The sequence below is a fragment of the Rattus norvegicus genome, chromosome 7 (genome assembly GCF_036323735.1).
Source record: "Rattus norvegicus strain BN/NHsdMcwi chromosome 7, GRCr8, whole genome shotgun sequence".
NCBI classification, from domain to species: Eukaryota; Metazoa; Chordata; class Mammalia; order Rodentia; family Muridae; genus Rattus; species Rattus norvegicus.
The window spans coordinates 26,778,174-26,791,009 of record NC_086025.1 but is presented as its reverse complement, the minus strand read 5'-3'; the positions used below and the strand labels follow the sequence as shown (position 1 = coordinate 26,791,009).

General features: G+C 38.1%; 1 protein-coding gene across 15 annotated transcripts in view; it reads right to left on the bottom strand.

Annotated features, from left to right (window-relative positions):
• Anks1b (ankyrin repeat and sterile alpha motif domain containing 1B) overlaps positions 1-12,836 on the bottom strand; it is a 1,165,904-nt gene that overhangs the window by 575,543 nt on the left and 577,525 nt on the right. The window lies entirely within an intron of this gene.

Genomic DNA, 12,836 nt, shown 5'->3' with positions numbered 1-12,836 from the left:
TACTCTAGGCTTTCGCTGTCTACTGAAATTTCTGCATGCACGCATGTCTGCATGCATGTGTGATACTGTTTAGGCCAGTATTATCTTCTTTCTTCCTTCTCTTTGTTGACATGCTTGTTTAGTCTTATTCAGGGTTTCTGAGAAAGTTTTCTTGCCCCCGACACATGTAGGTTCCCATGCCACAGTGTCCAGCGCCCATGTCACTGCATCATAGCATTTTGGCCTATAATGAACACTAGAGACTTGAAGTGTTTGTCCCAGGGTTTCTCCTGTCTTGTGTTATGGCTGACACATGGTAAGAGGTTCTTCGTTTGACGATATATGAATTCTAAGAATTATAGGCATGCTGTATTAAAATGAGGTTGAAGTGATACAGACCAGATCCTTACCAAAAAAAAAAAAAAATCTTATAACATTTCATTCTGACAAAGAGGATCCCACTCACAGCCATATGTTTTGATTTCCTTTTTTTGTACTTTAGCTATTAAAGACTTACAGCTTGATTAAAAATAATCTCTTGCCACCACTGGCCTTAAGGATCACATCTCAAAAACAACCACCCCAAGCCACATATACCCTGTATCTAGTTTTTCTAGAGGTGATGATCTTTTCCATCCACAATTAATTATTCTTACAAATAATATTTGCATATGATCTCACTCTTTATATTTGGGATGTATTAATGTTTTAATCGGCTATAAGCAATGAGAACGAGATTTATCTAGTCTGCTGAGGAAGTGCTAACATGATTTTTAAAAACAACTAAGAACACTAATTTTGCTGTCAATTTTATAACCTTATAATTACCTCGTAAATAGGCAGCATTTTCTCATGGTAATCACAGGAGTTTTCAAATGTCTTAAAAAGAAGAAAAGCATTTAAGATAATCTTTTTTAGATTGGAATGAAATTATTTATTTTGACATTTGTTGACTGTAGTTATGGACCATGTTCTTCCCAATTCTGGAAAAGACAACCTGGAAAGTTCGATGTTCAGAACACCGAATTCTAACAACTTTAAAAGCAACTCGAGCAAAGCCAATTTGTGGACTCAGTTGAGATCATCTTAATTTATCCTTTTGCAAAGGTGCTTGGCAGTGTCACTGACTAGGGTACTGGCACATTTATATTGTGCCAATCACTCCATAGAGGCGCCTGAAGAGTCACTGGGCAAGAACCAAAGACCTGAGACATAACTCCCTTCTCTAGCCCCTGCTATGAGAAATAGCCAAAACCAGGAGGGGATACGGGGTAACACTGTCAGGCAGTCGTCCTATAAGGAGGACAGAAGAGTTTAAGAAATAGGTTGAAACCCATGTGACAGTTTAGAAGGACGTGAAAAATAATGTTCATATAATTTATTTTTGGTTGTGAGCCTAACCTTTAACGGCTGAGCCATCTCTCCAGCCCAGTCATCTCTTTAGCCCTATAATTTATGAGATAGAGGTTCCAGATGCTAACTATAGATGAAGAGAATGAGAATCTATAAAACTTCCAAGCTGGGTCAGGAAGAACCATATAACCTGAAGAATAAAAAAGAGTTTTAGAGATGGGTTATTTCAGTTCAAACCCCTCGTCTTAAAGAGGAGGAATGAACCTTACAAAGGGCAAACCAGCAGATGTGGATTGCACAGAGGCAGTGAGAATAGTGACTGTGGGTTCCTGAGGTGGAGATGGGGAAGAACACCGAGAACAGCAAAAAGTGGGTCACTTTTCATTTTGATTCAGAACCACGAATCCTTTAAAAGTGTATGTAGACCATTAAAAAAAATAGTTTCATCACCTGCAGAGCTGAACTCAATTCTGGGGTTGGGACCTAGGCTAGGCCAGACAAAATGCTCCTCTTAAAATACCTTTGTGCATGGATAACCTTCCTAAGATTAGGTTCGTATTTGCTTTTAAGCTTCTTTTGTACCAGTTTTAATTGTTTGGGGGTATGAGTGCTTTAAGAGTTACAAAGGGTTTGTAAAATTGGCCTCTTGGAATTTTTTAAAATTTATTTACTTTTATTGAAAATAAATTTATTTTTTCATAAAGTATAGTTTCCCTTCATCTTGGGTCCTGATATTTTTGGTTCACTCTTAGACACCCATGTGTTATATAACTCAATTTTAATATCCCTTCTAAGGTATTCAATCTATTCACTTGCTCTGATGTGCTTGCTTCAATATAATCTTTACAATGTTGTTTCAGATATCATAAATCACATAACACATTGAGACTTTAGCTTTACATTTTCACATACACACATACATACACATGAGTGTGCACAAACACACACACACAGAAAGAGAGAGAGAAAGAGAGAGAGACAGAGAGAAAGAGAGAAAGAGAGAGAGAACTCTCATATATACATAGTTATAAGCTACAGAAGTATATCCTTTAAGTAGTTAGGCACGAGACATTTGAAGATTAGGAGTCATAAATATGCAAAAGCCAACTTAGTAAGATGTACAAAGAGATCAGAGGTAGTGTAAGAAACCAGGAGCTACAAGAACATGTCCCTCTACATAGAAACCAGAAGGCCTAACATCCAAAAAAAAAAAAAAAAAGAACAAAAGGCTATTATTTTTAAACTCTGGTAAATACATTCAATCATGAAAGATAGGACTGAAGCACAGTGGGTGAGATTTTCAAAATTTTTATTTCCTACTGTCCATCCCCTCCATTCTTGGTTCAAAAAAAAAAGTAAAGTAACATCACATATAATTGAGGAAAATAAGACACAAAAATATTTGAGAGGAATGGCTAGGCAGTCAGATACTTGGGAAGGAAGAACTGTGAAAAGTTTAAAGTTTCTAGATGTCTAGATGGCCGTACCTATGCACAGGGCATATATGAACAGAAATGACCAGCAAAGACTCTAACGCTCCCCTTCAGTTGATCTCAGACTGGGCAAACAGAATCTAAAGGCAAAGGCCGAGCTGTGGTCCAGAGCAGCCAGTGTAGTGCCAGCCCCAATGCCCAGAGAGCCCAGCTACAAATGCCAGGAGAATTTGTGTCATCTCCCACATTCATGCAACAACTTCCATGAGATCACTACCTGATCAGCACATGAGTGGAAGAGATTCCAGGAGCCATACTTGACAAATAACAACTGCTCAGAGAATAGTTCTGAAAGGTCAATAAATCAGGTACAGCCCCACATGAACACCAATGGTAAAAGCCTACCATAGCATGTGGGTGTGCCATGTAGGTATAATAAATGAAGTTAAACTTTAAAGATGTCATTTTTTAAAAGAGATTTATTAGGTATTCAAAAATAGAAGAAAATATATTTACTCACAAGAGGGGGAAAGAATATGACAAGTTGTTAAGGAATTCTTAACACTACTTTTAATGGATGATTAACTAAGATAATACCATTGAAATAAGAAACACAGGTAAATACAAACCAGTATTGTTGATTTTAGCTCTTAATTTCTCTTCTTTGCCTCTCGAATTGAAGAAAAATCAAGAAAGCAATAATTATAAGCCTACATTGGTAGACACATAATGTACAGGGATATAATTTGGGACAATACCACAGAGTGATAAACTTATGCAGAACCTTTATACCATTAAAACTGGTTGGTATAAATTCAAACTAGATCTAAACTTTAATAGTAATTTCCATGATACGTGCTTTAAAAAACAGGTAAAAATTGAATAAGAATGAACAATAAGAAAATTTAAATGAATTAAAGAGTGAATTAATTTGATTATGAGGAAACAAATAATACAAATGTAATAGAGGTGGTATTAAGAAAGGAAAAGTTGGGGGTGGGGATTTAGCTCAGTGGTAGAGCGCTTGCCTAGGAAGCGCAAGGCCCTGGGTTCGGTCCCCAGCTCCAAAAAAAAGAACTAAAAAAAAAAAAAAAAAAGAAAGGAAAAATTGTAAGAAAGAAAACAAATAGACTCTTTCTTATCAGCAGTTGTATTACCTATAAGTAAGTTATAACCTCCAGTTAAAAGAGAAGTAATTGTAAAGTAGGTTTTAAAAAGATCCAATTATATGCTGTCTACCTAAGCCCAACTTCAAGTCTAAATGTATGCATAAGTTTAAAGGATGGAAAAATATGCCATGCAAACATCATTTAAGAGTTGGTATGACTCTGCTCAATCAGATAAAATATAGTAAGTCAAAACTTGTTGGAAGAGTCAGAGACATTGTATATTGCTCAAAGGGTCCATCTACCAAGGCATGGCAATTATAAACATACTTACAACCAACAATGAGGTTCCAAAATGTATGAAACAAATTTAGAAATCAAGGCCATGATGGTTAGTTCTAATCGTTGATACAATCTAGAATTACCTAAAGGAAGCATTGTCTAGATCAGGTTGGGCTGTGGGAATGTCTATGTGGGATTGTCTTGATTATGTCCACTGAGTCTGGAAGGTTTGCCTACTGTGGCACCATTCTCTAGGGAGGAATTCTGAACTATCTGAGTAAAGAAGCCAAGCTGAGCACAAACATGAACACATTCAGTTTCCCTCTGTTCTTGACTGTGGATATGACTAGCTGTTTCATTTTTCCGTCTCCTTGACTTCCTACAGTAATGAATGATAACTTAGAATTGTGGGCTATAATAAACCCATTCTCCTCTAAGTTGCCTTTGTCTATATATTTTATCATATCAACAGCAAACAAAACTGAGACAAAGGATAGAATAAAACAATGAAAGGTTAAAAGAAACAGAGGACTCAAGTGGTATTATAAACCAACAGATTCATATATGAGATGAAAAATATATAGAGAGATAAAGCAATGATGGTATGCAATGTTTTGAAAGATACTAAAAGTCTGAACTGTGCATTTTAAAACAAAAACATTGCAAGTTTTATGCTATGTACATATTTTAAACAATGAAAAACTTTTATTATGAACATTTGAGTGAAAAATATTGCTTCGAAGACTAAATACTATGGCTTAAAAGCCAACACCAAATTACTGAAATTAGTAAAATCCTGACCTCTGTTACACAAGTCAGTGAAGAGATCCACATCTCAGGTAGGATATAACACAATCGAAACCACCCTCATAAACATTACAACAGAAGTTTAAATGATAGAAATTTACAGGAATGTTTCTTCTATAAAAGAAAGATACAAGATTTTCTAGTCCATTTTTTTTATTTGTGCAGGATTTGGTGCATGAGCATACGTAGAATGGTGGCCAGAGGACAACCTCACATGTCATTATTAAGGTTCCATATATCTTTTTGAGTTGGGCCTTTAATTTTAAATTTTATAGATAAAGACTTTCATTGGTTGAGTAGATTAGTTTGTTTGTCCAGTGAGCTCCAGGGACTCACTTATCTCCTCTTCCCTAGTGCTGGGATTACAAGAAAGTGCCACCACACTCAAAGTTTTTAGGTTTTGTTGTTGTTTGCCAAGCCAACTGGAAGTGATGGTGTGATATGGCTTCCTGATCCTAGAACAGAGCCAGCAGAGTGTGAGCCTCCATGAGTGTTGATGGTTAACAGATATAAAGCTTGTTTGTATATTTTACTTTATGTTCTTCCTTCAGGGAAATGCCCTCTCTGCCAAGGATAATGACTCCATGATAAACAGAAATAACAGGAGTTTGGGAGGTGACAGTCTATGTCTGTGTCCTTAGCAAAAATGGTAAACACTGTGACCTTTGGGATAGCCCTTAAGGCTGTGGAAAAGAACACTGAAAACAAGAGTTCAAAAATATATAATTTCTCAATTAAGCAAAATATAAGGATGCAATATGAATTTTATGAAGGGCTTCATGAACCTAAAAGGATAGATGTAGCTACACAATGAACTAGCTTGTCAGAAAGTACAAAGGCAGGCAGATTCCTGAGTTCAAGGTCAGCCTGGGACAGAGTGAGTTTAGGTCCAGGCATGGTCAGAATGGTAATCTCAGGACAGGATTCCACCTGTCTAAGTTTACTGTTTGTCCTTACAAAGGCAGGCAGATCTCTGAATTCATTTGCCATGTTAAAACCAAAATGTGCTTACTGTTTTCTGGTTTTTTCTTAGAATCTAGGGGCTGGGATTATGGGATGCTGATTCTTGAGATAATCAGGAGGGAACCTGGTGTAATGATTGAATTGATATGCAAATAAAAGACTGGGCTTTTGGTCTGCATGAGGTGAGGTAGTAGAGAGTAATAGATGTTATCTTTTAGAATTTTTTTCTAGTAAGGGCTGAGCTGTCTAGAGATCTCTGGAGAGTGAACATACAGTTCTTTTAGAATTTTTTTCTAACCGGATTTCTGACCTTGGTCAGAATTACTTAGAATTACTTAAATAGCTAACATAGGTCTTTTAGAAGGTTTTCTAGCAGCTACCTAGAGGGAACTTCTTGGAGAACAAAAATAGCCCTTTTAGAATTTTTCTAGAAAATCTTAAATTTTTTTTTTTAGTATAAAATGAAGAAATGAAGTTTATTTGGGACGTGGGAATGTGTCTGGGGACAGGAGTAGAGGCAGAAAAAAAGAAAGAAAGGAGACAGAGAAGGGCGGAGAGAAGAGAAAGAAGGGAAGAGGCCGCTGGGAGCATGTGGAGAGAGAGAGAGAGAGAGAGAGAGAGAGAGAGAGAGAGAGAGAGAGAGAGAGAGAGAGAGAGAGAGAGCAAATATTTTGGAGAGAAGAGAAAGAAGGGAAGAGGCCGCTGGGAGCATGTGGAGAGAGAGAGAGAGAGAGAGAGAGAGAGAGAGAGAGAGAGAGAGAGAGAGAGAGAGAGAGAGAGCAAATATTTTTAGCAGCTTTTTTGACTTTGATCAGAAAACCCATGAGCTATCCAGAGAGTTTTTAGAATTTTTTTCTAGCATGAAACAGCAGAAAGTTATCTCACACAGACGACAGAGCCAAGAGCTATCTACAGAGAGCTGTTTAGGGAATCATCTCAAACAGACTACAAGGCTATCTGTTTGTACCCTATCATTTGACTTTGGGCCATTTCTTTTGCTACTCCCAAACAACCCTTCCTCTGGACCCCCAACTAAGCTAAGGCTGGTCTTTGGCAGTTGTTGTTGTTGTGTTTTGTTTGTTGTTGTTTTGTTTTAACTTGGGAGTTCTGCAAATTAGACTCAAGTTCTATGCTTGCTAGGAAAACACCATACATACTAAGTGAACTCCTATCCTGATAAAAAAGAATTCTGCCATAATATGTGTGTGTGTGTGTGTGTGTGTGTGTGTGTGTGTGTGTGTGTGTGTGTGTGTGTAAAGAATTCTAAAATTTTGGCGTTTTTAAATCATATAAATGCATAATTGGATTTAAAGGAAAACATCACTAAACAGCCTTCAGAAACTGCTGCATTCAGAGAAATCCATATTCACCCACACTCAGTAGATACAGAAAGGTGGACCGATGTCTTCCTAAATGCATCAGGCTGAGTTTGCCCTTGTTTCCAGTCTCTTGTTACAGCTATTGTTCCAAACCTAACAGTGAGAACCATGTCTCTCAGGTCTTTCTTTCTCCAAAGCAATCTCATTTTATTTCAGAACTAATGTCTCCCCTTATGGAGTTTCTTATGAATGAATCATCAAAACCTCAAGGAAATGTTTCATTCTCATTTCAAAATCTATAAAAACAAGCATATGGAAAAATTCTGATGATCTCTTGACTTGTAAGCCTGTAGAGAGACCACAAATGAAGTCAACATTGGTGAATTAACACCATTCCCACAAGGGAGGAAGACAAGTCCCCCCTTGTCTTGCAAGCATCCCCTTCCTAAGGAGCAGGATTGTAAAATGAATCTTTCAGGTATTAAGACAACTTTCTTGGGACCTAGAGAGATGGCCCAGTGGTTCAGTACACTGGTTGCTCTTCCAGGGGACCCTGGTTCAATTCTCATCACCCATGTGGCAGCTCATAATTGTCTGTAACTCTAGTCCCAGAGGATCAGAATCCCTCACATAGACAAACATGCAGGCAAAACACCAAATGCACATAAAATAAATAAATCTTTATAAAAAAAATTTACAGCTTTCTAAAGCAGGGACTGTTCCCACTACCTAGTAAATAATTGACCATTTTGTGAATGTTTTTCAATAATTAAAAGCTAGACTTGCAAAATCACTGCTCTTAATTCCCCCTGAACTTACCAGTGAATATTTTTTATGTTTAATTTTATTTTGAGAGCTATGGAGAGATTTAGCATTTCAACTTGTAATATTAGAAAACAAGTTTTCATATCAGATTGGACTTGGGCTTGAATTCCAAACCAACACTTCCACATTCTGTGTAAACTCAAATCCTGGTTAATCTGTGTTGCAAACAATATAAAAGGACACAGCCTTTAGGAACCAGGACATTTTTGGAATGTTGTATTTATCAGACAAAATCCATACCATTTGTAGGAACCTTAGGGAGATTTCATAAACCCATCACTTGAAAGAATAAATAGAACCTGTGTGGTGGCACACAAGCTTGGGTGACCTGAATTCTATCCCTGGGCCCCATGGTAGGAGAGAAATGACTCCTGAAAGTGTCCTCTGACCTTCATACATGTACTGTGACACATGTGTTTTCATATCTATCCGTCTATCTATCTATCTATCTATCTATCTATCTATCTATCTATCTATCTATCTATCCTCTGTCTGTGTATCTCACACATATGCATGATAATAAATAAATCTTTTAAAATATCAGATATGTAGAGATTGATTTTTGCACATTAGTTCCCTATGTTTTTCATGGCACAATAAAAAGCTATTTCTCCTAAACATCTAGCTTTTCCCACCTCCTAAATTTTCTAGTGACAACCTGTGATATATACAAACAACAGCCTCAGTAGTTCTTTAGAATGTTCTTCACGATGCAGTCATTTGAACATTTTACACCATGGCTCAGTTCATAGTGTGATTTAAATTTAAGCCGACTCATCGACAAACAGGAATCTTACTCTTTTCAGTTCAATGTATACAGAACTGAACCATGCTAGCTCAAATCCAGGCTACTTTTCTCCTAACCAAAATCCATATTCCCTCAACTCTGTTCCTCCATTTTAAAATATCCAGTGATAGCATTCATGGCAACATGCACACTATGGTCTTTACAGTTCAATGTATGTGCATACAATTCTGAGTTTGTCCCATTCTATCTGTGAACTCTTGTGTGGGCTTCTTAGCTCCAATCAGCCTAAATTTCCTTATCTGTAAACCAAAATGATGTCCATCTTTTCAGTTTTGGAGAAAGGTAAGTATATCTATGTCTATGGAGATCCTGGCATGTGGATGCCCCATAATAAATTGCTGTTACTCTTGTCAGTTTGTCACTTCATGCTCAGAAAACGTCACTCTGGCCATGTCAACTCACATTGTCTCTTGCTGTGTTCTTAATGCTTTCTACCTTCTTGCCCAATTTCCCCTTCATTCCAGGATCTCAGAGCACAGCTTATGTCTCTGATCAGTATACTTTCCTTTTTATTTCTTGCACTCAGCATTATAAATTCTCGAACATTGTTATTACTTATCCTTTACTTTTTCCTTTTTCCCCTAAGCCAGGAAATCTCATTGCTCATGGTTTTAACTTATGTCCTTCCTTTTTCCTCAACATGATAAACATTCCCTTAAGGACATTATTGGTTCATTGCTCCCTTCTTTGGCTTCTAGTAACCAGCTCTCGGTAGATACATGACATAGTTTCTCTCTCCCCATTAGAACCTACTCTTCCTTCTAGATAAATCTCACCACTTCCACTAGGCAGAAAGGCACACAAATGTAATCCTAAGACTCAAATACAAATTCTTTTCCAGATGTTCTGTTGAGGGGGAAAAAAAGAGGTTTCTTTGTGTGATTTTTAGATGCATGAGAAACCATAAATACAGTACAAATGCAGTTCAAAGAAAAGTCTGGGTTCAGAGTTTATGTTTTTTCATGTGATATTGAACTTCACAATGACTTAGTGTTCCCCAGGGTGAGCCTGAAGTGAGATGACGTTTGTATGGTGTCTGGCATACAATCAGTATCCGTTCAACAGAACATTTAGCTATAATTAGGATGAATATCCAAAAGAAATACTTATTATTACTCACAAAATACTGAAAAGATCTTGGGTCCTGGAGCACTAACCTATGAATTCCCCACTATTTCTATGAGTGAGAGGCTAGACCATGGATTTAGGCTGCATAATCAACTACAGAAAGATAGAGGATTTAGGCTGCATAATCAACTACAGAAAGATAGAGGATTTAGGCTGCGTAATCAACTACAGAAAGATGGGACCCCTGAAGGATAAGACAATTGTCAGAAAAAAATCCAAGAGTTTGTTGTTGTTAACATTTCACATCAACAAGCAGAGGTATGCAATTCAATTAATCTTTGCGAAGAGAATTAGGAAGGTATAAACATTGTGCCTTCCACAACTAGACCAGAAACTCCTTCATAGCAAAAAGTTCAAGGACCTTTGATCAAATAAATAAAGTGTAATGAAATTAAAGGTCAAGTTGACCTTTGTTAAATTACAAGCAATAACTATGGTAGTGAGTATTTCTTGAGTGCTTACTCTACTGCAATATAATATGCTAATTATTGCTCATATATAATTTGCTCTACTGTTATCTCAAGAACTTTAAAAACAGTCATTTCTTTGACTTTTCCCACTTTAAACCAAGGCAGTGTGAGGAATGAGCCAATAAAAACTAAAATCTCACAATGACTCCTGCTAAATAAGGTGAATATATTTCAGGCTCCGCAACTGGTAAATGCAGGCTGGGAAATGGGTAGAATTGGTTCCTTAGTTTTGGTGCAAATTTCTCCAGGTAAGACTCTTAAGCGATTACTTCAGATCTGCATTAATTTAGTGCTTTTGGTAAAATGTTCCTTAGGACCGGTTAAGATTTAGCATAACAATTTCGAATGGTCCTTTAATGAAAAGGTGAGTCGTGTTAACTTGAGGAAATTATATTCAGAATTAGCTAAGCAGCAATGCCCTGTAAAACAAGGAGCTGACGTCTTCTGGCTTCTATTTGGTAGCCTCTGTGTGGAGACACAGATTTCATTTTTCATTTACATTCATGGTTTTGTCTTCTGGCCCCCAACCCATATCTTGTTTGCTAATAACTCTGCTTTTGTGCTATTTACCATTTCGGAGGGAATATTTTTCCTTAATACTTTACCTTTCATCCATTTCTGCTCAAGAGATATTTACTTAGCTTAGAGTGTGTACCTACTCATTTATCTGGAATTTTATACACCTTAAGAGACTGCATCTCCTTTCCATATTTGAATAATTATGATTCTTGGCTCATGGGACAAACACACTACCTACATCACTTTAACTTTGTCCATTACTTTTTCTTGTCAAAAGAATGGAACATGTAACAAAATCGTAGAGGTTCATAAAGTTCAGATGCATTGAGGCATAAGCTGCACACGGAAACAGTATTGTAGTTGGCACAGGAACTGTATAACATCTCTGTGTTATACAGAGGTGACACACACATCTATAATGCTAATACTTTGGAGGAAGAGGAGGGTTTCCTGTGAGCTCAAGGCTAGCTTGGCTTTCATGGTGAGTTCTAGCCCAATCAAAGCTACATGGTTAGACCTTATCCACACCCCCAATCCCTACCCTACCAGTAGATTGATAACTGCAACATGGTTAGAACACGGAGAGATCGATCAGTGAGAAGAAAAGGGCACTCTTTTTTTTTATATTTTAATTTTTTTTATTAACTTGAGTATTTCTTATTTACATTTCGAATGTTGTTCCCTTTCCCGGTTTCCGGGCAAACATCCCCCTAATCCCCCCCCCTCTCTTTATGGGTGTTCCCCTCCCCACCCTCCCCCCATTGCCGCCCTCCCCCCAACAATCACGTTCACTGGGGGTTCAGTCTTAGGAGGACCCAGGGCTTCCCCTTCCACTGGTGCTCTTACTAGGATATTCATTGCTACCTATGAGGTCAGAGTCCAGGGTCAGTCCATGTATAGTCTTTAGGTAGTGGCTTAGTCCCTGGAAGCTCTGGTTGCTTGGCATTGTTGTACATATGGGGTCTCGAGCCCCTTCAAGCTCTTCCAGTTCTTTCTCTGATTCCTTCAACGGGGGTCCGATTCTTAGTTCAGTGGTTTGCTGCTGGCATTCGCCTCTGTATTTGCTGTATTCTGGCTGTGTCTCTCAGGAGAGATCTACATCCGGCTCCTGTCGGTCTGCACTTCTTTGCTTCATCCATCTTGTCTAATTGGGTGGCTGTATATGTGTGGGCCACATGTGGGGCAGGCTCTGAATGGGTGTTCCTTCTGTGTCTGTTTTAATCTTTGAAGGGCACTCTTTAAAATGTGGTAATAGAAGCTATGAGAAGGAGTCACTACCCTAGGGCTGAGGTAGATCGCCAAGGAAGGTGATCCCCACCTGATTGGAGCTGAAGTAGGACATTACAGACTGAAGATACAGCCATGACACATGGGACGGAAGACGCTGAAGCTGATGAAGGCATTGCCTTCCAAAACTTGCTGAAGATCTGCTCGCTAAAGCGCCAGGGAAAGCTGTTAGGGAGATGTATTTCCGGAGTCTCTCCATGTGAAACTTCCTAAGGTGGTTGCTGGGAAAACTGGAGGCTGCTGGCTACAGGATGGTCCAGTAACTGTTCTCACTAAGGGAGGATAGCAGAGCCAGGAAGGAAAATCCCTTCTTCCTTGCCTCTAACTCACAAAGCCTAACTTTATTCAGCCTGGCAATGGGAAATCTTAAAGGGCTCATCTCCATATTTGCAGAACATGCAATGGGGTATAAATTTGCAGCTGAGAGACTATAAATTGATAACTGGTATGCCAGGTAACACATTTATAACAAGAACCTTGGAATATCATCTGGTCCAATTTCCTCTCTTTCAGCAGATTGATGCTTCTGCTATTTAAAGCAGAGGGATGCTAATTCT